This window comes from Phyllobates terribilis, unplaced genomic scaffold, assembly GCF_046119375.1.
Source record: "Phyllobates terribilis strain yellow unplaced genomic scaffold, ASM4611937v1 Scaffold_2__4_contigs__length_985480577, whole genome shotgun sequence".
NCBI lineage: Eukaryota > Metazoa > Chordata > Amphibia > Anura > Dendrobatidae > Phyllobates > Phyllobates terribilis.
The window spans coordinates 982820318-982847961 of NW_027362762.1; positions in this window are offsets into that span (position 1 = coordinate 982820318).

Here is a 27644-nt window from a genome sequence, read left to right on the forward strand (position 1 = left end):
TGTGGAGTCATCTCTTCTGTGGGAGATCAGTAATGTTTGATCCTGATGCAGGTATGAATCCGATCTGCTGGGTTGTGGAGTCATCTCTTCTGTGGGAGATCAGTAATGTTTGATCCTGATGCAGGTATGAATCTGATCTGCTGGGTTGTGGAGTCATCTCTTCTCTGTGGGAGATCAGTAATGTTTGATCCTGATGCAGGTATGAATCCGATCTGCTGGGTTGTGGAGTCATCTCTTCTCTGTGGGAGATCAGTAATGTTTGATCCTGATGCAGGTATGAATCTGATCTGCTGGGTTGTGGAATCATCTCCTCTGTGGGAGATCAGTAATGTTTGATCCTGATGCAGGTATGAATCCGATCTGCTGGGTTGTGGAGTCATCTCTTCTGTGGGAGATCAGTGATGTTTGATACTGATGCAGGTATGAATCCGATCTGCTGGGTTGTGGAGTCATCTCTTCTGTGGGAGATCAGTAATGTTTGATCTTGATGCAGGTATGAATCTGATCTGCTGGGTTGTGGAGTCATCTCTTCTGTGGGAGATCAGTAATATTTGATCCTGATGCAGGTATGAATCCGATCTGCTGGGTTGTGGAGTCATCTCTTCTGTGGGAGATCAGTAATGTTTGATCTTGATGCAGGTATGAATCCGATCTGCTGGGTTGTGGAGTCATCTCTTCTGTGGGAGATCAGTAATGTTTGATCCTGATGCAGGTATGAATCCGATCTGCTGGGTTGTGGAGTCATCTCTTCTGTGGGAGATCAGTGATGTTTGATACTGATGCAGGTATGAATCCGATCTGCTGGGTTGTGGAGTCATCTCTTCTGTGGGAGATCAGTAATGTTTGATCCTGATGCAGGTATGAATCCGATCTGCTGGGTTGTGGAGTCATCTCTTCTGTGGGAGATCAGTGATGTTTGATACTGATGCAGGTATGAATCCGATCTGCTGGGTTGTGGAGTCATCTCTTCTGTGGGAGATCAGTAATGTTTGATCTTGATGCAGGTATGAATCTGATCTGCTGGGTTGTGGAGTCATCTCTTCTGTGGGAGATCAGTAATGTTTGATCCTGTTGCAGATATGAATCTGATCTGCTGGGTTGTGGAGTCATCTCTTCTGTGGGAGATCAGTAATGTTTGATCCTGATGCAGGTATGAATCTGATCTGCTGGGTTGTGGAGTCATCTCTTCTGTGGGAGATCAGTAATGTTTGATCTTGATGCAGGTATGAATCTGATCTGCTGGGTTGTGAAGTCATCTCTTCTGTGGGAGATCAGTAATGTTTGATCCTGTTGCAGATATGAATCCGATCTGCTGGGTTGTGGAGTCATCTCTTCTGTGGGAGATCAGTGATGTTTGATCCTGATGCAGATATGAATCCGATCTGCTGGGTTGTGGAGTCATCTCTTCTGTGGGAGATCAGTAATGTTTGATCCTGATGCAGGTATGAATCCGATCTGCTGGGTTGTGGAGTCATCTCTTCTGTGGGAGATCAGTGATGTTTGATCCTGATGCAGATATGAATCCGATCTGCTGGGTTGTGGAGTCATCTCTTCTGTGGGAGATCAGTAATGTTTGATCCTGATGCAGGTATGAATCCGATCTGCTGGGTTGTGGAGTCATCTCTTCTGTGGGAGATCAGTAATGTTTGATCCTGATGCAGGTATGAATCCGATCTGCTGGGTTGTGGAGTCATCTCTTCTGTGGGAGATCAGTAATGTTTGATCCTGATGCAGGTATGAATCTGATCTGCTGGGTTGCGGAGTCATCTCTTCTGTGGGAGATCAGTAATGTTTGATCTTGATGCAGGTATGAATCTGATCTGCTGGGTTGTGGAGTCATCTCTTCTGTGGGAGATCAGTGATGTTTGATCCTGATGCAGGTATGAATCCGATCTGCTGGGTTGTGGAGTCATCTCTTCTGTGGGAGATCAGTAATGTTTGATCCTGATGCAGGTATGAATCCGATCTGCTGGGTTGTGGAGTCATCTCTTCTGTGGGAGATCAGTGATGTTTGATCCTGATGCAGATATGAATCCGATCTGCTGGGTTGTGGAGTCATCTCTTCTGTGGGAGATCAGTGATGTTTGATCCTGATGCAGGTATGAATCTGATCTGCTGGGTTGTGGAGTCATCTCTTCTGTGGGAGATCAGTAATGTTTGATCCTGATGCAGGTATGAATCTGATCTGCTGGGTTGCGGAGTCATCTCTTCTGTGGGAGATCAGTAATGTTTGATCCTGATGCAGGTATGAATCCGATCTGCTGGGTTGTGGAGTCATCTCTTCTGTGGGAGATCAGTGATGTTTGATCCTGATGCAGATATGAATCCGATCTGCTGGGTTGTGGAGTCATCTCTTCTGTGGGAGATCAGTAATGTTTGATCCTGATGCAGGTATGAATCCGATCTGCTGGGTTGTGGAGTCATCTCTTCTGTGGGAGATCAGTAATGTTTGATCCTGATGCAGGTATGAATCCGATCTGCTGGGTTGTGGAGTCATCTCTTCTGTGGGAGATCAGTAATGTTTGATCCTGATGCAGGTATGAATCTGATCTGCTGGGTTGCGGAGTCATCTCTTCTGTGGGAGATCAGTAATGTTTGATCTTGATGCAGGTATGAATCTGATCTGCTGGGTTGTGGAGTCATCTCTTCTGTGGGAGATCAGTGATGTTTGATCCTGATGCAGGTATGAATCCGATCTGCTGGGTTGTGGAGTCATCTCTTCTGTGGGAGATCAGTAATGTTTGATCCTGATGCAGGTATGAATCCGATCTGCTGGGTTGTGGAGTCATCTCTTCTGTGGGAGATCAGTGATGTTTGATCCTGATGCAGATATGAATCCGATCTGCTGGGTTGTGGAGTCATCTCTTCTGTGGGAGATCAGTGATGTTTGATCCTGATGCAGGTATGAATCTGATCTGCTGGGTTGTGGAGTCATCTCTTCTGTGGGAGATCAGTAATGTTTGATCCTGATGCAGGTATGAATCTGATCTGCTGGGTTGCGGAGTCATCTCTTCTGTGGGAGATCAGTAATGTTTGATCTTGATGCAGGTATGAATCTGATCTGCTGGGTTGTGGAGTCATCTCTTCTGTGGGAGATCAGTAATGTTTGATCCTGATGCAGGTATGAATCCGATCTGCTGGGTTGTGGAGTCATCTCTTCTGTGGGAGATCAGTGATGTTTGATCCTGATGCAGATATGAATCCGATCTGCTGGGTTGTGGAGTCATCTCTTCTGTGGGAGATCAGTGATGTTTGATCCTGATGCAGGTATGAATCCGATCTGCTGGGTTGTGGAGTCATCTCTTCTCTGTGGGAGATCAGTAATGTTTGATCCTGATGCAGGTATGCCTCCGATCTGCTGGGTTGTGGAGTCATCTCTTCTGTGGGAGATCAGTAATGTTTGATCCTGATGCAGGTATGAATCTGATCTGCTGGGTTGTGGAGTCATCTCTTCTCTGTGGGAGATCAGTAATGTTTGATCCTGATACAGATATGAATCTGATCTGCTGGGTTGTGGAGTCATCTCTTCTGTGGGAGATCAGTGATGTTTGATCCTGATGCAGGTATGAATCCGATCTGCTGGGTTGTGGAGTCATCTCTTCTGTAGGAGATCAGTGATGTTTGATCCTGATGCAGGTATGAATCCGATCTGCTGGGTTGTGGAGTCATCTCTTCTGTGGGAGATCAGTAATGTTTGATCCTGATGCAGGTATGAATCCGATCTGCTGGGTTGTGGAGTCATCTCTTCTGTGGGAGATCAGTGATGTTTGATCCTGATGCAGGTATGAATCCGATCTGCTGGGTTGTGGAGTCATCTCTTCTGTGGAAGATCAGTAATGTTTGATCCTGATGCAGGTATGAATCCGATCTGCTGGGTTGTGGAGTCATCTCTTCTGTGGGAGATCAGTAATGTTTGATCCTGATGCAGGTATGAATCCGATCTGCTGGGTTGTGGAGTCATCTCCTCTGTGGGAGATCAGTAATGTTTGATCCTGATGCAGGTATGAATCTTATCTGCTGGGTTGTGGAGTCATCTCTTCTCTGTGGGAGATCAGTAATGTTTGATACTGATGCAGGTATGAATCTGATCTGCTGGGTTGTGGAGTCATCTCTTCTGTGGGAGATCAGTAATGTTTGATCCTGATGCAGGTATGAATCCGATCTGCTGGGTTGTGGAGTCATCTCTTCTCTGTGGGAGATCAGTAATGTTTGATCCTGATGCAGGTATGAATCTGATCTGCTGGGTTGTGGAGTCATCTCTTCTCTGTGGGAGATCAGTAATGTTTGATCCTGATGCAGGTATGAATCCGATCTGCTGGGTTGTGTAGTCATCTCTTCTCTGTGGGAGATCAGTAATGTTTGATCCTGATGCAGGTATGAATCCGATCTGCTGGGTTGTGTAGTCATCTCTTCTCTGTGGGAGATCAGTAATGTTTGATCCTGATGCAGGTATGAATCCGATCTGCTGGGCTGTGGAGTCATCTCTTCTGTGGGAGATCAGTAATGTTTGATCCTGATGCAGGTATGAATCTGATCTGCTGGGTTGTGGAGTCATCTCTTCTGTGGGAGATCAGTAATGTTTGATCCTGATGCAGGTATGAATCCGATCTGCTGGGTTGTGGAGTCATCTCTTCTCTGTGGGAGATCAGTAATGTTTGATCCTGATGCAGGTATGAATCCGATCTGCTGGGTTGTGGAGTCATCTCTTCTCTGTGGGAGATCAGTAATGTTTGATCCTGATGCAGGTATGAATCCGATCTGCTGGGTTGTGGAGTCATCTCTTCTGTGGGAGATCAGTAATGTTTGATCCTGTTGCAGATATGAATCCGATCTGCTGGGTTGTGGAGTCATCTCTTCTCTGTGGGAGATCAGTAATGTTTGATCTTGATGCAGGTATGAATCTGATCTGCTGGGTTGTGGAGTCATCTCTTCTGTGGGAGATCAGTAATGTTTGATCCTGATGCAGGTATGAATCCGATCTGCTGGGTTGTGGAGTCATCTCTTCTGTGGGAGATCAGTAATGTTTGATCCTGTTGCAGATATGAATCCGATCTGCTGGGTTGTGGAGTCATCTCTTCTGTGGGAGATCAGTAATGTTTGATCTTGATGCAGGTATGAATCTGATCTGCTGGGTTGTGGAGTCATCTCTTCTGTGGGAGATCAGTAATGTTTGATCCTGATGCAGGTATGAATCTGATCTGCTGGGTTGTGGAGTCATCTCTTCTCTGTGGGAGATCAGTAATGTTTGATCCTGATGCAGGTATGAATCCGATCTGCTGGGTTGTGGAGTCATCTCTTCTGTGGGAGATCAGTAATGTTTGATCCTGTTGCAGATATGAATCCGATCTGCTGGGTTGTGGAGTCATCTCTTCTGTGGGAGATCAGTAATGTTTGATCTTGATGCAGGTATGAATCTGATCTGCTGGGTTGTGGAGTCATCTCTTCTGTGGGAGATCAGTAATGTTTGATCCTGTTGCAGATATGAATCTGATCTGCTGGGTTGTGGAGTCATCTCTTCTGTGGGAGATCAGTAATGTTTGATCCTGATGCAGGTATGAATCTGATCTGCTGGGTTGTGGAGTCATCTCTTCTGTGGGAGATCAGTAATGTTTGATCCTGTTGCAGATATGAATCCGATCTGCTGGGTTGTGGAGTCATCTCTTCTGTGGGAGATCAGTGATGTTTGATCCTGATGCAGGTATGAATCCGATCTGCTGGGTTGTGGAGTCATCTCTTCCATGGGAGATCAGTAATGTTTGATCTTGATGCAGGTATGAATCTGATCTGCTGGGTTGTGGAGTCATCTCTTCTGTGGGAGATCAGTAATGTTTGATCCTGATGCAGGTATGAATCCGATCTGCTGGTTGTGGAGTCATCTCTTCTCTGTGGGAGATCAGTAATGTTTCATCCTGATGCAGGTATGAATCCGATCTGCTGGTTGTGGAGTCATCTCTTCTGTAGGAGATCAGTAATGTTTGATCCTGGTGCAGGTATGAATCCGATCTGCTGGGTTGTGGAGTCATCTCTTCTCTGTGGGAGATCAGTAATGTTTGATCCTGATGCAGGTATGAATCCGATCTGCTGGGTTGTGGAGTCATCTCTTCTGTGGGAGATCAGTAATGTTTGATCCTGATGCAGGTATGAATCCGATCTGCTGGGTTGTGGAGTCATCTCTTCTCTGTGGGAGATCAGTAATGTTTGATCCTGATGCAGGTATGAATCCGATCTACTGGGTTGTGGAGTCATCTCTTCTGTGGGAGATCAGTAATGTTTGATCCTGATGCAGGTATGAATCTGATCTGCTGGGTTGTGGAGTCATCTCTTCTGTGGGAGATCAGTAATGTTTGATCCTGATGCAGGTATGAATCCGATCTGCTGGGTTGTGGAGTCATCTCTTCTCTGTGGTAGATCAGTAATGTTTGATCATGATGCAGGTATGAATCTGATCTGCTGGGTTGTGGAGTCATCTCTTCTGTGGGAGATCAGTAATGTTTGATCCTGATGCAGATATGAATCCGATCTGCTGGGTTGTGGAGTCATCTCCTCTGTGGTAGATCAGTAATGTTTGATCCTGATGCAGGTATGAATCCGATCTGCTGGGTTGTGGAGTCATCTCTTCTCTGTGGGAGATCAGTAATGTTTGATCCTGATGCAGGTATGAATCCGATCTGCTGGGATGTGGAGTCATCTCTTCTGTGGGAGATCAGTAATGTTTGATCCTGATATAGGTATGAATCTGATCTGCTGGGTTGTGGAGTCATCTCTTCTCTGTGGGAGATCAGTAATGTTTGATCCTGATGCAGGTATGAATCCGATCTGCTGGGTTGTGGAGTCATCTCTTCTGTGGGAGATCAATAATGTTTGATCCTGATGCAGGTATGAATCCGATCTTCTGGGTTGTGGAGTCATCTCTTCTGTGGGAGATTAGTAATGTTTGATCCTGATGCAGGTATGAATCCGATCTGCTGGGTTGTGGAGTCATCTCCTCTGTGGGAGATCAGTAATGTTTGATCCTGATGCAGGTATGAATCTGATCTGCTGGGTTGTGGAGTCATCTCTTCTGTGGGAGATCAGTAATGTTTGATCCTGATGCCGGTATGAATCCGATCTGCTGGGTTGTGGAGTCATCTCTTCTGTGGGAGATCAGTAATGTTTGATCCTGATGCAGGTATGAATCCGATCTGCTGGGTTGTGGAGTCATCTCTTCTCTGTGGGAGATCAGTAATGTTTGATCCTGATGCAGGTATGAATCCGATCTGCTGGGTTGTGGAGTCATCTCTTCTGTGGTAGATCAGTAATGTTTGATCCTGATGCAGGTATGAATCCGATCTTCTGGGTTGTGGAGTCATCTCTTCTGTGGGAGATTAGTAATGTTTGATCCTGATGCAGGTATGAATCCGATCTGCTGGGTTGTGGAGTCATCTCCTCTGTGGGAGATCAGTAATGTTTGATCCTGATGCAGGTATGAATCTGATCTGCTGGGTTGTGGAGTCATCTCTTCTGTGGGAGATCAGTAATGTTTGATCCTGATGCCGGTATGAATCCGATCTGCTGGGTTGTGGAGTCATCTCTTCTGTGGGAGATCAGTAATGTTTGATCCTGATGCAGGTATGAATCCGATCTGCTGGGTTGTGGAGTCATCTCTTCTCTGTGGGAGATCAGTAATGTTTGATCCTGATGCAGGTATGAATCTGATCTGCTGGGTTGTGGAGTCATCTCTTCTGTGGGAGATCAGTGATGTTTGATCCTGATGCAGGTATGAATCTGATCTGCTGGGTTGTGGAGTCATCTCTTCTGTGGGAGATCAGTAATGTTTGATCCTGATGCAGGTATGAATCCGATCTGCTGGGTTGTGGAGTCATCTCTTCTGTGGGAGATCAGTAATGTTTGATCCTGATGCAGGTATGAATCTGATCTGCTGGGTTGTGGAGTCATCTCTTGTGTGGGAGATCAGTAATGTTTGATCCTGATGCAGGTATGAATCCGATCTGCTGGGTTGTGGAGTCATCTCTTCTCTGTGGGAGATCAGTAATGTTAGATCCTGATGCAGGTATGAATCTGATCTGCTGGGTTGTGGAACCATCTCCTCTGTGGGAGATCAGTAATGTTTGATCCTGATGCAGGTATGAATCCGATCTGCTGGGTTGTGGAGCCATCTCTTCTGTGGGAGATCAGTGATGTTTGATCCTGATGCAGGAATGAATCCGATCTGCTGGGTTGTGGAGTCATCTCTTCTGTGGGAGATCAGTAATGTTTGATCCTGATGCAGGTATGAATCTGATCTGCTGGGTTGTGGAGTCATCTCTTCTGTGGGAGATCAGTAATGTTTGCTCCTGATGCAGGTATGAATCTGATCTGCTGGGTTGTGGAGTCATCTCTTCTGTGGGAGATCAGTGATGTTTGATCCTGATGCAGGTATGAATCCGATCTGCTGGGTTGTGGAGTCATCTCTTCTCTGTGGGAGATCAGTAATGTTTGATCCTGATGCAGGTATGAATCTGATCTGCTGGGTTGTGGAGTCATCTCTTCTCTGTGGGAGATCAGTAATGTTTGATCTTGATGCAGGTATGAATCTGATCTGCTGGGTTGTGGAGTCATCTCTTCTGTGGGAGATCAGTAATGTTTGATCCTGATGCAGGTATGAATCCGATCTGCTGGGTTGTGGAGTCATCTCTTCTGTGGGAGATCAGTAATGTTTGATCCTGTTGCAGATATGAATCCGATCTGCTGGGTTGTGGAGTCATCTCTTCTGTGGGAGATCAGTAATGTTTGATCTTGATGCAGGTATGAATCTGATCTGCTGGGTTGTGGAGTCATCTCTTCTGTGGGAGATCAGTAATGTTTGATCCTGTTGCAGGTATGAATCTGATCTGCTGGGTTGTGGAGTCATCTCTTCTGTGGGAGATCAGTAATGTTTGATCCTGATGCAGGTATGAATCTGATCTGCTGGGTTGTGGAGTCATCTCTTCTCTGTGGGAGATCAGTAATGTTTGATCCTGATGCAGGTATGAATCCGATCTGCTGGGTTGTGGAGTCATCTCTTCTGTGGGAGATCAGTAATGTTTGATCCTGTTGCAGATATGAATCCGATCTGCTGGGTTGTGGAGTCATCTCTTCTGTGGGAGATCAGTAATGTTTGATCTTGATGCAGGTATGAATCTGATCTGCTGGGTTGTGGAGTCATCTCTTCTGTGGGAGATCAGTAATGTTTGATCCTGTTGCAGATATGAATCTGATCTGCTGGGTTGTGGAGTCATCTCTTCTGTGGGAGATCAGTAATGTTTGATCCTGATGCAGGTATGAATCTGATCTGCTGGGTTGTGGAGTCATCTCTTCTGTGGGAGATCAGTAATGTTTGATCCTGTTGCAGATATGAATCCGATCTGCTGGGTTGTGGAGTCATCTCTTCTGTGGGAGATCAGTGATGTTTGATCCTGATGCAGGTATGAATCCGATCTGCTGGGTTGTGGAGTCATCTCTTCCATGGGAGATCAGTAATGTTTGATCTTGATGCAGGTATGAATCTGATCTGCTGGGTTGTGGAGTCATCTCTTCTGTGGGAGATCAGTAATGTTTGATCCTGATGCAGGTATGAATCCGATCTGCTGGTTGTGGAGTCATCTCTTCTCTGTGGGAGATCAGTAATGTTTCATCCTGATGCAGGTATGAATCCGATCTGCTGGTTGTGGAGTCATCTCTTCTGTAGGAGATCAGTAATGTTTGATCCTGGTGCAGGTATGAATCCGATCTGCTGGGTTGTGGAGTCATCTCTTCTCTGTGGGAGATCAGTAATGTTTGATCCTGATGCAGGTATGAATCCGATCTGCTGGGTTGTGGAGTCATCTCTTCTGTGGGAGATCAGTAATGTTTGATCCTGATGCAGGTATGAATCCGATCTGCTGGGTTGTGGAGTCATCTCTTCTCTGTGGGAGATCAGTAATGTTTGATCCTGATGCAGGTATGAATCCGATCTACTGGGTTGTGGAGTCATCTCTTCTGTGGGAGATCAGTAATGTTTGATCCTGATGCAGGTATGAATCTGATCTGCTGGGTTGTGGAGTCATCTCTTCTGTGGGAGATCAGTAATGTTTGATCCTGATGCAGGTATGAATCCGATCTGCTGGGTTGTGGAGTCATCTCTTCTCTGTGGTAGATCAGTAATGTTTGATCATGATGCAGGTATGAATCTGATCTGCTGGGTTGTGGAGTCATCTCTTCTGTGGGAGATCAGTAATGTTTGATCCTGATGCAGATATGAATCCGATCTGCTGGGTTGTGGAGTCATCTCCTCTGTGGTAGATCAGTAATGTTTGATCCTGATGCAGGTATGAATCCGATCTGCTGGGTTGTGGAGTCATCTCTTCTCTGTGGGAGATCAGTAATGTTTGATCCTGATGCAGGTATGAATCCGATCTGCTGGGATGTGGAGTCATCTCTTCTGTGGGAGATCAGTAATGTTTGATCCTGATATAGGTATGAATCTGATCTGCTGGGTTGTGGAGTCATCTCTTCTCTGTGGGAGATCAGTAATGTTTGATCCTGATGCAGGTATGAATCCGATCTGCTGGGTTGTGGAGTCATCTCTTCTGTGGGAGATCAATAATGTTTGATCCTGATGCAGGTATGAATCCGATCTTCTGGGTTGTGGAGTCATCTCTTCTGTGGGAGATTAGTAATGTTTGATCCTGATGCAGGTATGAATCCGATCTGCTGGGTTGTGGAGTCATCTCCTCTGTGGGAGATCAGTAATGTTTGATCCTGATGCAGGTATGAATCTGATCTGCTGGGTTGTGGAGTCATCTCTTCTGTGGGAGATCAGTAATGTTTGATCCTGATGCCGGTATGAATCCGATCTGCTGGGTTGTGGAGTCATCTCTTCTGTGGGAGATCAGTAATGTTTGATCCTGATGCAGGTATGAATCCGATCTGCTGGGTTGTGGAGTCATCTCTTCTCTGTGGGAGATCAGTAATGTTTGATCCTGATGCAGGTATGAATCCGATCTGCTGGGTTGTGGAGTCATCTCTTCTCTGTGGGAGATCAGTAATGTTTGATCCTGATGCAGGTATGAATCTGATCTGCTGGGTTGTGGAGTCATCTCTTCTGTGGGAGATCAGTGATGTTTGATCCTGATGCAGGTATGAATCTGATCTGCTGGGTTGTGGAGTCATCTCTTCTGTGGGAGATCAGTAATGTTTGATCCTGATGCAGGTATGAATCCGATCTGCTGGGTTGTGGAGTCATCTCTTCTGTGGGAGATCAGTAATGTTTGATCCTGATGCAGGTATGAATCTGATCTGCTGGGTTGTGGAGTCATCTCTTGTGTGGGAGATCAGTAATGTTTGATCCTGATGCAGGTATGAATCCGATCTGCTGGGTTGTGGAGTCATCTCTTCTCTGTGGGAGATCAGTAATGTTAGATCCTGATGCAGGTATGAATCTGATCTGCTGGGTTGTGGAACCATCTCCTCTGTGGGAGATCAGTAATGTTTGATCCTGATGTAGGTATGAATCCGATCTGCTGGGTTGTGGAGCCATCTCTTCTGTGGGAGATCAGTGATGTTTGATCCTGATGCAGGTATGAATCCGATCTGCTGGGTTGTGGAGTCATCTCTTCTGTGGGAGATCAGTAATGTTTGATCCTGATGCAGGTATGAATCTGATCTGCTGGGTTGTGGAGTCATCTCTTCTGTGGGAGATCAGTAATGTTTGCTCCTGATGCAGGTATGAATCTGATCTGCTGGGTTGTGGAGTCATCTCTTCTCTGTGGGAGATCAGTAATGTTTGATCGTGATGCAGGTATGAATGTGATCTGCTGGGTTGTGGAGTCATCTCTTCTCTGTGGGAGATCAGTAATGTTTGATCCTGATGCAGGTATGAATCCGATCTGCTGGGTTGTGGAGTCATCTCTTCTCTGTGGGAGATCAGTAATGTTTGATCCTGATGCAGGTATAAATCTGATCTGCTGGGTTGTGGAGTCATCTCTTCTCTGTGGGAGATCAGTAATGTTTGATCCTGATGCAGGTATGAATCTGATCTGCTGGGTTGTGGAGTCATCTCTTCTGTGGGAGATCAGTAATGTTTGATCCTGATGCAGGTATGAATCTGAACTGCTGGGTTGTGGAGTCATCTCTTCTGTGGGAGATCAGTAATGTTTGATCGTGATGCAGGTATGAATGTGATCTGCTGGGTTGTGGAGTCATCTCTTCTCTGTGGTAGATCAGTAATGTTTGATCCTGATGCAGGTATGAATCTGATCTGCTGGGTTGTGGAGTCATCTCTTCTGTGGGAGATCAGTAATGTTTGATCCTGATGCAGGTATGAATCCGATCTGCTGGGTTGTGGAGTCATCTCTTCTCTGTGGGAGATCAGTAATGTTAGATCCTGATGCAGGTATGAATCTGATCTGCTGGGTTGTGGAACCATCTCCTCTGTGGGAGATCAGTAATGTTTGATCCTGATGCAGGTATGAATCCGATCTGCTGGGTTGTGGAGCCATCTCTTCTGTGGGAGATCAGTGATGTTTGATCCTGATGCAGGTATGAATCCGATCTGCTGGGTTGTGGAGTCATCTCTTCTGTGGGAGATCAGTAATGTTTGATCCTGATGCAGGTATGAATCTGATCTGCTGGGTTGTGGAGTCATCTCTTCTCTGTGGGAGATCAGTAATGTTTGCTCCTGATGCAGGTATGAATCTGATCTGCTGGGTTGTGGAGTCATCTCTTCTGTGGTAGATCAGTAATGTTTGATCCTGATGCAGGTATGAATCCGTTCTGCTGGGTTGTGGAGTCATGTCTTCTGTGGGAGATTATTAATGTTTGATCCTGATGCAGGTATGAATCTGATCTGCTGGGTTGTGGAGTCATCTCTTCTGTGGGAGATCAGTAATGTTTGATCCTGATGCAGGGATGAATCCGATCTGCTGGGTTGTGGAATTATCTCTTCTGTGGGAGATCAGTAATGTTTGATCCTGATGCAGGTATGAATCCGATCTGCTGGGTTGTGGAGTCATCTCTTCCGTGGGAGATCAGTAATGTTTGATCCTGATGCAGGTATGAATCCGATCTGCTGGGTTGTGGAATTATCTCTTCTGTGGGAGATCAGTAATGTTTGATCCTGATGCAGGTATGAATCCGATCTGCTGGGTTGTGGAGTCATCTCTTCCATGGGAGATCAGTAATGTTTGATCCTGATGCAGGTATGAATCCGATCTGCTGGGTTGTGGAGTCATCTCTTCTGTGGGAGATCAGTAATGTTTGATCCTGATGCAGGTATGAATCCGATCTGCTGGGTTGTGGAGTCATCTCTTCTGTGGGAGATCAGTAATGTTTGATCCTGATGCAGGTATGAATCCGATCTGCTGGGTTGTGGAGTCATCTCTTCTCTGTGGGAGATCAGTAATGTTTGATCCTGATGCAGGTATGAATCCGATCTGCTGGGTTGTGGATTCATCTCTTCTGTGGGAGATCAGTAATGTTTGATCCTGATGCAGGTATGAATCCGATCTGCTAGGTTGTGGAGTCATCTCTTTGTGGGAGATCAGTAATGTTTGATCCTGATGCAGGTATGAATCTGATCTGCTGGGTTGTGGAGTCATCTCTTCTCTGTGGGAGATCAGTAATGTTTGATCCTGATGCAGGTATGAATCCGATCTTCTGGGTTGTGGAGTCATCTCTTCTGTGGGAGATCAGTAATGTTTGATCCTGATGCAGGTATGAATCCGATCTGCTGGGTTGTGGAGTCATCTCTTCTGTAGGAGATCAGTAATGTTTGATCCTGATGCAGGTATGAATCCGATCTGCTGGGTTGTGGAGTCATCTCTTCTCTGTGGGAGATCAGTAATGTTTGATACTGATGCAGGTATGAATCCGATCTACTGGGTTGTGGAGTCATATCTTCAGTGGGAGATCAGTAATGTTTGATCCTGATGCAGGTATGAATCCGATCTGCTGGGTTGTGGAGTCATCTCTTCTGTGGGAGATCAGTAATGTTTGATCCTGATGCAGGTATGAATCCGATCTGCTGGGTTGTGGAGTCATCTCTTCTCTGTGGGAGATCAGAAATGTTTGATACTGATGCAGGTATGAATCCGATCTGCTGGGTTGTGGATTCATCTCTTCTGTGGGAGATCAGTAATGTTTGATCCTGATGCAGGTATGAATCCGATCTGCTGGGTTGTGGAGTCATCTCTTCTCTGTGGGAGATCAGTAATGTTTGATCCTGATGCAGGTATGAATCCGATCTGCTGGGTTGTGGATTCATCTCTTCTGTGGGAGATCAGTAATGTTTGATCCTGATGCAGGTATGAATCCGATCTGCTGGGTTGTGGAGTCATCTCTTCTCTGTGGGAGATCAGTAATGTTTGATCCTGATGCAGGTATGAATCCGATCTGCTGGGTTGTGGAGTCATCTCTTCTTTGGGAGATCAGTAATGTTTGATCCTGATGCAGGTATGAATCCGATCTGCTGGGTTGTGGAGTCATCTCTTCTGTGGGAGATCAGTAATGTTTGATACTGATGCAGGTATGAATCTGATCTGCTGGGTTGTGGAGTCATCTCTTCTGTGGGAGATCAGTAATGTTTGATCCTGATGCAGGTATGAATCCGATCTGCTGGGTTGTGGATTCATCTCTTCTGTGGGAGATCAGTAATGTTTGATCCTGATGCAGGTATGAATCCGATCTGCTGGGTTGTGGAGTCATCTCTTCTCTGTGGGAGATCAGTAATGTTTGATCCTGATGCAGGTATGAATCCGATCTGCTGGGTTGTGGAGTCATCTCTTCTGTGGGAGATCAGTAATGTTTGATCCTGATGCAGGTATGAATCCGATCTGCTGGGTTGTGGAGTCATCTCTTCTCTGTGGGAGATCAGTAATGTTGATCCTGATGCAGGTATGAATCCGATCTGCTGGGTTGTGGAGTCATCTCTTCTATGGGAGATCAGTAACGTTTGATCCTGATGCAGGTATGAATCCGATCTGCTGGGTTGTGGAGTCATCTCTTCTGTAGGAGATCAGTAATGTTTGATCCTGATGCAGGTATGAATCCGATCTGCTGGGTTGTGGAGTCATCTCTTCTGTGGGAGATCAGTAATATTTGATACTGATGCAGGTATGAATCCGATCTGCTGGGTTGTGGAGTCATCTCTTCTCTGTGGGAGATCAGTAATGTTTGATCCTGATGCAGGTATGAATCCGATCTGCTGGGTTGTGGAGTCATCTCTTCTGTAGGAGATCAGTAATGTTTGATCCTGATGCAGGTATGAATCCGATCTGCTGGGTTGTGGAGTCATCTCTTCTCTGTGGGAGATCAGTAATGTTTGATACTGATGCAGGTATGAATCCGATCTACTGGGTTGTGGAGTCATCTCTTCTTTGGGAGATCAGTAATGTTTGATCCTGATGCAGGTATGAATCCGATCTGCTGGGTTGTGGAGTCATCTCTTCTCTGTGGGAGATCAGTAATGTTTGATCCTGATGCAGGTATGAATCTGATCTGCTGGGTTGTGGAGTCATCTCTTCTGTAGGAGATCAGTAATGTTTGATCCTGATGCAGGTATGAATCCGATCTGCTGGGTTGTGGAGTCATCTCTTCTCTGTGGGAGATCAGTAATGTTTGATCCTGATGCAGGTATGAATCCGATCTGCTGGGTTGTGGAGTCATCTCTTCTGTGGGAGATCAGTAATGTTTGATCCTGATGCAGGTATGAATCCGATCTGCTGGGTTGTGGAGTCATCTCTTCTGTGGGAGATCAGTAATGTTTGATACTGATGCAGGTATGAATCTGATCTGCTGGGTTGTGGAGTCATCTCTTCTGTGGGAGATCAGTAATGTTTGATCCTGATGCAGGTATGAATCCGATCTGCTGGGTTGTGGAGTCATCTCTTCTCTGTGGGAGATCAGTAATGTTTGATACTGATGCAGGTATGAATCCGATCTGCTGGGTTGTGGAGTCATCTCTTCTGTGGGAGATCAGTGATGTTTGATACTGATGCAGGTATGAATCTGATCTGCTGGGTTGTGGAGTCATCTCTTCTCTGTGGTAGATCAGTAATGTTTGATCCTGATGCAGGTATGAATCCGATCTGCTGGGTTGTGGAGTCATCTCTTCTCTGTGGGAGATCAGTAATGTTTGATCCTGATGCAGGTATGAATCTGATCTGCTGGGTTGTGGAGTCATCTCTTGTGTGGGAGATCAGTAATGTTTGATCCTGATGCAGGTATGAATCTGATCTGCTGGGTTGTGGAGTCATCTCTTCTGTGGGAGATCAGTAATGTTTGATCCTGATGCAGGTATGAATCTGAACTGCTGGGTTGTGGAGTCATCTCTTCTGTGGGAGATCAGTAATGTTTGATCGTGATGCAGGTATGAATGTGATCTGCTGGGTTGTGGAGTCATCTCTTCTCTGTGGTAGATCAGTAATGTTTGATCCTGATGCAGGTATGAATCTGATCTGCTGGGTTGTGGAGTCATCTCTTCTGTGGGAGGTCAGTAATGTTTGATCCTGATGCAGGTATGAATCTGATCTGCTGGGTTGTGGAGTCATCTCTTCTGTGGGAGATCAGTAATGTTTGATCCTGATGCAGGTATGAATCCGATCTGCTGGGTTGTGGAGTCATCTCTTCTCTGTGGGAGATCAGTAATGTTAGATCCTGATGCAGGTATGAATCTGATCTGCTGGGTTGTGGAACCATCTCCTCTGTGGGAGATCAGTAATGTTTGATCCTGATGCAGGTATGAATCCGATCTGCTGGGTTGTGGAGCCATCTCTTCTGTGGGAGATCAGTGATGTTTGATCCTGATGCAGGTATGAATCCGATCTGCTGGGTTGTGGAGTCATCTCTTCTGTGGGAGATCAGTAATGTTTGATCCTGATGCAGGTATGAATCTGATCTGCTGGGTTGTGGAGTCATCTCTTCTCTGTGGGAGATCAGTAATGTTTGCTCCTGATGCAGGTATGAATCTGATCTGCTGGGTTGTGGAGTCATCTCTTCTGTGGTAGATCAGTAATGTTTGATCCTGATGCAGGTATGAATCCGTTCTGCTGGGTTGTGGAGTCATGTCTTCTGTGGGAGATTATTAATGTTTGATCCTGATGCAGGTATGAATCTGATCTGCTGGGTTGTGGAGTCATCTCTTCTGTGGGAGATCAGTAATGTTTGATCCTGATGCAGGGATGAATCCGATCTGCTGGGTTGTGGAATTATCTCTTCTGTGGGAGATCAGTAATGTTTGATCCTGATGCAGGTATGAATCCGATCTGCTGGGTTGTGGAGTCATCTCTTCCGTGGGAGATCAGTAATGTTTGATCCTGATGCAGGTATGAATCCGATCTGCTGGGTTGTGGAATTATCTCTTCTGTGGGAGATCAGTAATGTTTGATCCTGATGCAGGTATGAATCCGATCTGCTGGGTTGTGGAGTCATCTCTTCCATGGGAGATCAGTAATGTTTGATCCTGATGCAGGTATGAATCCGATCTGCTGGGTTGTGGAGTCATCTCTTCTGTGGGAGATCAGTAATGTTTGATCCTGATGCAGGTATGAATCCGATCTGCTGGGTTGTGGAGTCATCTCTTCTGTGGGAGATCAGTAATGTTTGATCCTGATGCAGGTATGAATCCGATCTGCTGGGTTGTGGAGTCATCTCTTCTCTGTGGGAGATCAGTAATGTTTGATCCTGATGCAGGTATGAATCCGATCTGCTGGGTTGTGGATTCATCTCTTCTGTGGGAGATCAGTAATGTTTGATCCTGATGCAGGTATGAATCCGATCTGCTAGGTTGTGGAGTCATCTCTTTGTGGGAGATCAGTAATGTTTGATCCTGATGCAGGTATGAATCTGATCTGCTGGGTTGTGGAGTCATCTCTTCTCTGTGGGAGATCAGTAATGTTTGATCCTGATGCAGGTATGAATCCGATCTGCTGGGTTGTGGAGTCATCTCTTCTGTAGGAGATCAGTAATGTTTGATCCTGATGCAGGTATGAATCCGATCTGCTGGGTTGTGGAGTCATCTCTTCTCTGTGGGAGATCAGTAATGTTTGATACTGATGCAGGTATGAATCCGATCTACTGGGTTGTGGAGTCATATCTTCAGTGGGAGATCAGTAATGTTTGATCCTGATGCAGGTATGAATCCGATCTGCTGGGTTGTGGAGTCATCTCTTCTGTGGGAGATCAGTAATGTTTGATCCTGATGCAGGTATGAATCCGATCTGCTGGGTTGTGGAGTCATCTCTTCTCTGTGGGAGATCAGAAATGTTTGATACTGATGCAGGTATGAATCCGATCTGCTGGGTTGTGGATTCATCTCTTCTGTGGGAGATCAGTAATGTTTGATCCTGATGCAGGTATGAATCCGATCTGCTGGGTTGTGGAGTCATCTCTTCTCTGTGGGAGATCAGTAATGTTTGATCCTGATGCAGGTATGAATCCGATCTGCTGGGTTGTGGAGTCATCTCTTCTTTGGGAGATCAGTAATGTTTGATCCTGATGCAGGTATGAATCCGATCTGCTGGGTTGTGGAGTCATCTCTTCTCTGTGGGAGATCAGTAATGTTTGATCCTGATGCAGGTATGAATCCGATCTGCTGGGTTGTGGAGTCATCTCTTCTGTGGGAGATCAGTAATGTTTGATACTGATGCAGGTATGAATCTGATCTGCTGGGTTGTGGAGTCATCTCTTCTGTGGGAGATCAGTAATGTTTGATCCTGATGCAGGTATGAATCCGATCTGCTGGGTTGTGGATTCATCTCTTCTGTGGGAGATCAGTAATGTTTGATCCTGATGCAGGTATGAATCCGATCTGCTGGGTTGTGGAGTCATCTCTTCTCTGTGGGAGATCAGTAATGTTTGATCCTGATGCAGGTATGAATCCGATCTGCTGGGTTGTGGAGTCATCTCTTCTGTGGGAGATCAGTAATGTTTGATCCTGATGCAGGTATGAATCCGATCTGCTGGGTTGTGGAGTCATCTCTTCTCTGTGGGAGATCAGTAATGTTGATCCTGATGCAGGTATGAATCCGATCTGCTGGGTTGTGGAGTCATCTCTTCTCTGTGGGAGATCAGTAATGTTTGATCCTGATGCAGGTATGAATCCGATCTGCTGGGTTGTGGAGTCATCTCTTCTGTAGGAGATCAGTAATGTTTGATCCTGATGCAGGTATGAATCCGATCTGCTGGGTTGTGGAGTCATCTCTTCTCTGTGGGAGATCAGTAATGTTTGATACTGATGCAGGTATGAATCCGATCTGCTGGGTTGTGGAGTCATCTCTTCTCTGTGGGAGATCAGTAATGTTTGATCCTGATGCAGGTATGAATCCGATCTGCTGGGTTGTGGAGTCATCTCTTCTGTAGGAGATCAGTAATGTTTGATCCTGATGCAGGTATGAATCCGATCTGCTGGGTTGTGGAGTCATCTCTTCTCTGTGGGAGATCAGTAATGTGTGATCCTGATGCAGGTATGAATCCGATCTGCTGGGTTGTGGAGTCATCTCTTCTGTAGGAGATCAGTAATGTTTGATCCTGATGCAGGTATGAATCCGATCTGCTGGGTTGTGGAGTCATCTCTTCTGTGGGAGATCAGTAATATTTGATACTGATGCAGGTATGAATCCGATCTGCTGGGTTGTGGAGTCATCTCTTCTCTGTGGGAGATCAGTAATGTTTGATCCTGATGCAGGTATGAATCCGATCTGCTGGGTTGTGGAGTCATCTCTTCTGTAGGAGATCAGTAATGTTTGATCCTGATGCAGGTATGAATCCGATCTGCTGGGTTGTGGAGTCATCTCTTCTCTGTGGGAGATCAGTAATGTGTGATCCTGATGCAGGTATGAATCCGATCTACTGGGTTGTGGAGTCATCTCTTCTTTGGGAGATCAGTAATGTTTGATCCTGATGCAGGTATGAATCCGATCTGCTGGGTTGTGGAGTCATCTCTTCTCTGTGGGAGATCAGTAATGTTTGATCCTGATGCAGGTATGAATCTGATCTGCTGGGTTGTGGAGTCATCTCTTCTGTAGGAGATCAGTAATGTTTGATCCTGATGCAGGTATGAATCCGATCTGCTGGGTTGTGGAGTCATCTCTTCTCTGTGGGAGATCAGTAATGTTTGATCCTGATGCAGGTATGAATCCGATCTGCTGGGTTGTGGAGTCATCTCTTCTGTGGGAGATCAGTAATGTTTGATCCTGATGCAGGTATGAATCCGATCTGCTGGGTTGTGGAGTCATCTCTTCTGTGGGAGATCAGTAATGTTTGATACTGATGCAGGTATGAATCTGATCTGCTGGGTTGTGGAGTCATCTCTTCTGTGGGAGATCAGTAATGTTTGATCCTGATGCAGGTATGAATCCGATCTGCTGGGTTGTGGAGTCATCTCTTCTCTGTGGGAGATCAGTAATGTTTGATACTGATGCAGGTATGAATCTGATCTGCTGGGTTGTGGAGTCATCTCTTCTCTGTGGGAGATCAGTAATGTTTGATACTGATGCAGGTATGAATCCGATCTGCTGGGTTGTGGAGTCATCTCTTCTGTGGGAGATCAGTAATGTTTGATACTGATGCAGGTATGAATCTGATCTGCTGGGTTGTGGAGTCATCTCTTCTGTAGGAGATCAGTAATGTTTGATCCTGATGCAGGTATGAATCCGATCTGCTGGGTTGTGGAGTCATCTCTTCTGTGGGAGATCAGTAATGTTTGATACTGATGCAGGTATGAATCCGATCTGCTGGGTTGTGGAGTCATCTCTTCTGTGGGAGATCAGTAATGTTTGATACTGATGCAGGTATGAATCTGATCTGCTGGGTTGTGGAGTCATCTCTTCTCTGTGGGAGACCAGTAATGTTTGATCCTGATGAAGGTATGAATCCGATCTGCTGGGTTGTGGAGTCATCTCTTCTGTGGGAGATCAGTAATGTTTGATCCTGATGCAGGTATGAATCCGATCTGCTGGGTTGTGGAGTCATCTCTTCTGTGGGAGATCAGTGATGTTTGATCCTGATGCAGGTATGAATCCGATCTGCTGGGTTGTGGAGTCATCTTTTCCGTGGGAGATCAGTAATGTTTGATCCTGATGCAGGTATGAATCTGCTCTGCTGGGTTGTGGAGTCATCTCTTCTGTGGGAGATCAGTAATGTTTGATCCTGATGCAGGTATGAATCCGATCTGCTGGGTTGTGGAATTATCTCTTCTGTGAGACATCAGTAATGTTTGATCCTGATGCAGGTATGAATCTGATCTGCTGGGTTGTGGAGTCATCTCTTCTGTGGGAGATCAGTAATGTTTGATCCTGATGCAGGTATGAATCCGATCTGCTGGGTTGTGGAGTCATCTCTTCTCTGTGGGAGATCAGTAATGTTTGATCCTGATGCAGGTATGAATCCGATCTGTTGGGTTGTGGAGTCATCTCTTCTGTGGGAGATCAGTGATGTTTGATACTGATGCAGGTATGAATCCGATCTGCTGGGTTGTGGAGTCATCTCTTCTCTGTGGGAGATCAGTGATGTTTGATACTGATGCAGGTATGAATCTGATCTGCTGGGTTGTGGAGTCATCTCTTCTGTGGGAGATCAGTAAAGTTTGATTCTGATGCAGGTATGAATCCGATCTGCTGGGTTGTGGAGTCATCTCTTCTGTGGGAGATCAGTAATGTTTGATCCTGATGCAGGTATGAATCCGATCTGCTGGGTTGAGGAGTCATCTCTTCTGTGGGAGATCAGTAATGTTTGATCCTGATGCAGGTATGAATCCGATCTGCTGGGTTGTGGAGTCATCTCTTCTCTGTGGGAGATCAGTAATGTTTGATCCTGATGCAGGTATGAATCCGATCTGCTGGGTTGTGGAGTCATCTCTTCTCTGTGGGAGATCAGTAATGTTTGATCCTGATGCAGGTATGAATCCGATCTGCTGGGTTGTGGAGTCATCTCTTCTCTGTGGGAGATCAGTAATGTTTGATCCTGATGCAGGTATGAATCCGATCTGCTGGGTTGTGGAGTCATCTCTTCTGTGGGAGATCAGTGATGTTTGATACTGATGCAGGTATGAATCCGATCTGCTGGGTTGTGGAGTTATCTCTTCTGTGGGAGATCAGTAATGTTTGATCCTGATGCAGGTATGAATCCGATCTGCTGGGTTGTGGAGTCATCTCTTGTCTGTGGGAGATCAGTGATGTTTGATCCTGATGCAGGTATGAATCCGATCTGCTGGGTTGTGGAGTCATCTCTTCTCTGTGGGAGATCAGTGATGTTTGATCCTGATGCAGGTAGGAATCCGATCTGCTGGGTTGTGGAGTCATCTCTTCTCTGTGGGAGATCAGTAATGTTTGATCCTGATGCAGGTATGAATCCGATCTGCTGGGTTGTGGAGTCATCTCTTCTGTGGGAGATCAGTAATGTTTGATCCTGATGCAGGTATGAATCCGATCTGCTGGGTTGTGGAGTCATCTCTTCTCTGTGGGAGATCAGTAATGTTTGATCCTGATGCAGGTATGAATCCGATCTGCTGGGTTGTGGAGTCATCTCTTCTCTGTGGGAGATCAGTGATGTTTGATCCTGATGCAGGTATTAATCCGATCTGCTGGGTTGTGGAGTCATCTCTTCTGTGGGAGATCAGTAAAGTTTGATCCTGATGCAGGTATGAATCCGATCTGCTGGGTTGTGGAGTCATCTCTTCTCTGTGGGAGATCAGTAATGTTTGATCCTGATGCAGGTATGAATCCGATCTGCTGGGTTGTGGAGTCATCTCTTCTGTGGGAGATCAGTAATGTTTGATCCTGATGCAGGTATGAATCTGATCTGCTGGGTTGTGGAGTCATCTCTTCTGTGGGAGATCAGTAATGTTTGATCCTGATGCAGGTATGAATCCGATCTGCTGGGTTGTGGAGTCATCTCTTCTCTGTGGGAGATCAGTAATGTTTGATCCTGATGCAGGTATGAATCCGATCTGCTGGTTGTGGAGTCATCTCTTCTGTGGGAGATCAGTAATGTTTGATCCTGATGCAGGTATGAATCCGATCTGCTGGGTTGTGAAGTCATCTCTTCTCTGTGGGAGATCAGTAATGTTTGATCCTGATGCAGGTATGAATCCGATCTGCTGGGTTGTGGAGTCATCTCTTCTCTGTGGGAGATCAGTAATGTTTGATCCTGATGCAGGTATGAATCCGATCTGCTGGGTTGTGGAGTCATCTCTTCCGTGGGAGATCAGTAATGTTTGATCCTGATGCAGGTATGAATCCGATCTGCTGGGTTGTGGAGTCATTTCTTCTCTGTGGGAGATCAGTAATGTTTGATCCTGATGCAGGTATGAATCCGATCTGCTGGTTGTGGAGTCATCTCTTCTGTGGGAGATCAGTAATGTTTGATCCTGATGCAGGTATGAATCCGATCTGCTGGGTTGTGGAGTCATCTCTTCTCTGTGGGAGATCAGTAATGTTTGATCCTGATGCAGGTATGAATCCGATCTGCTGGTTGTGGAGTCATCTCTTCTGTGGGAGATCAGTAATGTTTGATCCTGATGCAGGTATGAATCCGATCTGCTGGTTGTGAAGTCATCTCTTCTCTGTGGGAGATCAGTAATGTTTGATCCTGATGCAGGTATGAATCCGATCTGCTGGGTTGTGGAGTCATCTCTTCTGTGGGAGATCAGTAATGTTTGATCCTGATGCAGGTATGAATCCGATCTGCTGGGTTGTGGAGTCATCTCTTCTCTGTGGGAGATCAGTAATGTTTGATCCTGATGCAGGTATGAATCTGATCTGCTGGGATGTGGAGTCATCTCTTCTCTGTGGGAGATCAGTGATGTTTGATCCTGATGCAGGTATGAATCCGATCTGCTGGGTTGTGGAGTCATCTCTTCTGTGGGAGATCAGTAATGTTTGATTCTGATGCAGGTATGAAACTGATCTGCTGGGTTGTGGAGTCATCTCTTCTGTGGGAGATCAGTAATGTTTGATCCTGATGTAGGTATGAATCCGATCTGCTGGGTTGTGGAGTCACCTCTTCTGTGGGAGATCAGTAATGTTTGATCCTGATGCAGGTATGAATCCGATCTGCTGGGTTGTGGAGTCATCTCTTCTGTGGGAGATCAGTAATGTTTGATCCTGATGCAGGTATGAATCCGATCTGCTGGGTTGTGGAGTCATCTCTTCTGTAGGAGATCAGTAATGTTTGATCCTGATGCAGGTATGAATCCGATCTGCTGGGTTGTGGAGTCATCTCTTCTGTGGGAGATCAGTAATGTTTGATCCTGATGCAGGTATGAATCCGATTTGCTGGTTGTGGAGTCATCTCTTCTGTGGGAGATCAGTAATGTTTGATCCTGATGCAGGTAGGAATCCGATATGCTGGGTTGTGAAGTCATCTCTTCTCTGTGGGAGATCAGTAATGTTTGATCCTGATGCAGGTATGAATCCGATCTGCTGGGTTGTGGAGTCATCTCTTCTGTGGGAGATCAGTGATGTTTGATCCTGATGCAGATATGAATCCGATCTGCTGGTTGTGGAGTCATCTCTTCTGTGGGAGATCAGTAATGTTTGATCCTGATGCAGATATGAATCCGATCTGCTGGTTGTGGAGTCATCTCTTCTGTGGGAGATCAGTAATGTTTGATCCTGATGCAGGTAGGAATCCGATATGCTGGGTTGTGAAGTCATCTCTTCTCTGTGGGAGATCAGTAATGTTTGATCCTGATGCAGGTATGAATCCGATCTGCTGGGTTGTGGAGTCATCTCTTCTGTGGGAGATCAGTAATGTTTGATCCTGATGCAGGTATGAATCCGATCTGCTGGGTTGTGGAGTCATCTCTTCTGTGGGAGATCAGTAATGTTTGATCCTGATGCAGGTATGAATCCGATCTGCTGGGTTGTGAAGTCATCTCTTCTCTGTGGGAGATCAGTAATGTTTGATCCTGATGCAGGTATGAATCCGATCTGCTGGGTTGTGGAGTCATCTTTTCTGTGGAAGATCAGTAATGTTTGATCCTGATGCAGGTATGAATCCGATCTGCTGGGTTGTGGAGTCATCTCTTCTGTGGGAGATCAGTAATGTTTGATCCTGATGCAGGTATGAATCTGATCTGCTGGGTTGTGGAGTCATCTCTTCTGTGGGAGATCAGTAATGTTTGATCCTGATGCAGGTATGAATCTGATCTGCTGGGTTGTGGAGTCATCTCTTCTGTGGGAGATCAGTAATGTTTGATCCTGATGCAGGTATGAATCCGATCTGCTGGGTTGTGGAGTCATCTCTTCTGTGGGAGATCAGTAATGTTTGATCCTGATGCAGGTATGAATCTGATCTGCTGGGTTGTGGAGTCATCTCTTCTGTGAGAGATCAGTAATGTGTGATCCTGATGCAGGTATGAATCCGATCTGCTGGGTTGTGGAGTCATCTCTTCTGTGGGAGATCAGTGATGTTTGATCCTCATGCAGGTATGAATCCGATCTGCTGGGTTGTGGAGTCATCTCTTCTCTGTGGGAGATCAGTAATGTTTGATCCTGATGCAGGTATGAATCTGATCTGCTGGGTTGTGGAGTCATCTCTTCTGTGGGAGATCAGTGATGTTTGATCCTCATGCAGGTATGAATCCGATCTGCTGGGTTGTGGAGTCATCTCTTCTCTGTGGGAGATCAGTAATGTTTGATCCTGATGCAGGTATGAATCCGATCTGCTGGGTTGTGGAGTCATCTCTTCTGTGGGAGATCAGTAATGTTTGATCCTGATGCAGGTATGAATCCGATCTGCTGGGTTGTGGAGTCATCTCTTCTGTGAGAGATCAGTAATGTTTGATCCTGATGCAGGTATGAATCCGATCTGCTGGGTTGTGGAGTCATCTCTTCTCTGTGGGAGATCAGTAATGTTTGATCCTGATGCAGGTATGAATCCGATCTGCTGGGTTGCGGAGTCATCTCTTCTGTGGGAGATCAGTAATGTTTGATCCTGATGCAGGTATGAATCCCATCTGCTGGGTTGAGGAGTCATCTCTTCTGTGGGAGATCAGTAATGTTTGATCCTGATGCAGGTATGAATCCGATCTGCTGGGTTGTGGAGTCATCTCTTCTCTGTGGGAGATCAGTAGTGTTTGATCCTGATGCAGGTATGAATCTGATCTGCTGGGTTGTGGAGTCATCTCTTCTGTGGGAGATCAGTAATGTTTGATCCTGATGCAGGTGTGAATCTGATCTGCTGGGTTGTGGAGTCATCTCTTCTGTGGGAGATCAGTGATGTTTGATCCTGATGCAGGTATGAATCCGATCTGCTGGGTTGTGGAGTCATCTCTTCTGTGGGAGATCAGTGATGTTTGATCCTGATGCAGGTATGAATCAGATCTGCTGGGTTGTGGAGTCATCTCTTCTGTGGGAGATCAGTGATGTTTGATCCTGATGCAGGTATGAATCCGATCTGCTGGGTTGTGGAGTCATCTCTTCTCTGTGGGAGATCAGTAATGTTTGATCCTGATGCAGGTATGAATCTGATCTGCTGGGTTGTGGAGTCATCTCTTCTCTGTGGGAGATCAGTAATGTTTGATCCTGATGCAGGTATGAATCCGATCTGCTGGGTTGTGGAGTCATCTCTTCTCTGTGGGAGATCAGTAATGTTTGATCCTGATGCAGGTATGAATCTGATCTGCTGGGTTGTGGAGTCATCTCTTCTGTGGGAGATCAGTAATGTTTGATCCTGATGCAGGTATGAATCTGATCTGCTGGGTTGTGGAGTCATCTCTTCTGTGGGAGATCAGTAATGTTTGATCCTGATGCAGGTATGAATCCGATCTGCTGGGTTGTGGAGTCATCTCTTCTGTGGGAGATCAGTAATGTTTGATCCTGATGCAGGTATGAATCCGATCTGCTGGGTTGTGGAGTCATCTCTTCCGTGGGAGATCAGTAATATTTGATACTGATGCAGGTATGAATCCGATCTGCTGGGTTGTGCAGTCATCTCTTCTGTGGGAGATCAGTAATGTTTGATCCTGATGCAGGTATGAATCCGATCTGCTGGGTTGTGGAGTCATCTCTTGTCTGTGGGAGATCAGTAATGTTTGATCCTGATGCAGGTATGAATCTGATCTGCTGGGTTGTGGAGTCATCTCTTCTCTGTGGGAGATCAGTAATGTTTGATCCTGATGCAGGTATGAATCCGATCTGCTGGGTTGTGGAGTCATCTCTTCTGTGGGAGATCAGTAATGTTTGATCCTGATGCAGGTATGAATCCGATCTGCTGGGTTGTGGAGTCATCTCTTCCGTGGGAGATCAGTAATATTTGATACTGATGCAGGTATGAATCCGATCTGCTGGGTTGTGCAGTCATCTCTTCTCTGTGGGAGATCAGTAATGTTTGATCCTGATGCAGGTATGAATCTGATCTGCTGGGTTGTGAAGTCATCTCTTCTCTGTGGGAGATCAGTAATGTTTGATCCTGATGCAGGTATGAATCTGATCTGCTGGGTTGTGGAGTCATCTCTTCTCTGTGGGAGATCAGTAATGTTTGATCCTGATGCAGGTATGAATCCGATCTGCTGGGTTGTGGAGTCATCTCTTCTGTGGGAGATCAGTAATGTTTGATCCTGATGCAGGTATGAATCTGATCTGCTGGGTTGTGGAGTCATCTCTTCTGTGGGAGATCAGTAATGTTTGATCCTGATGCAGGTATGAATC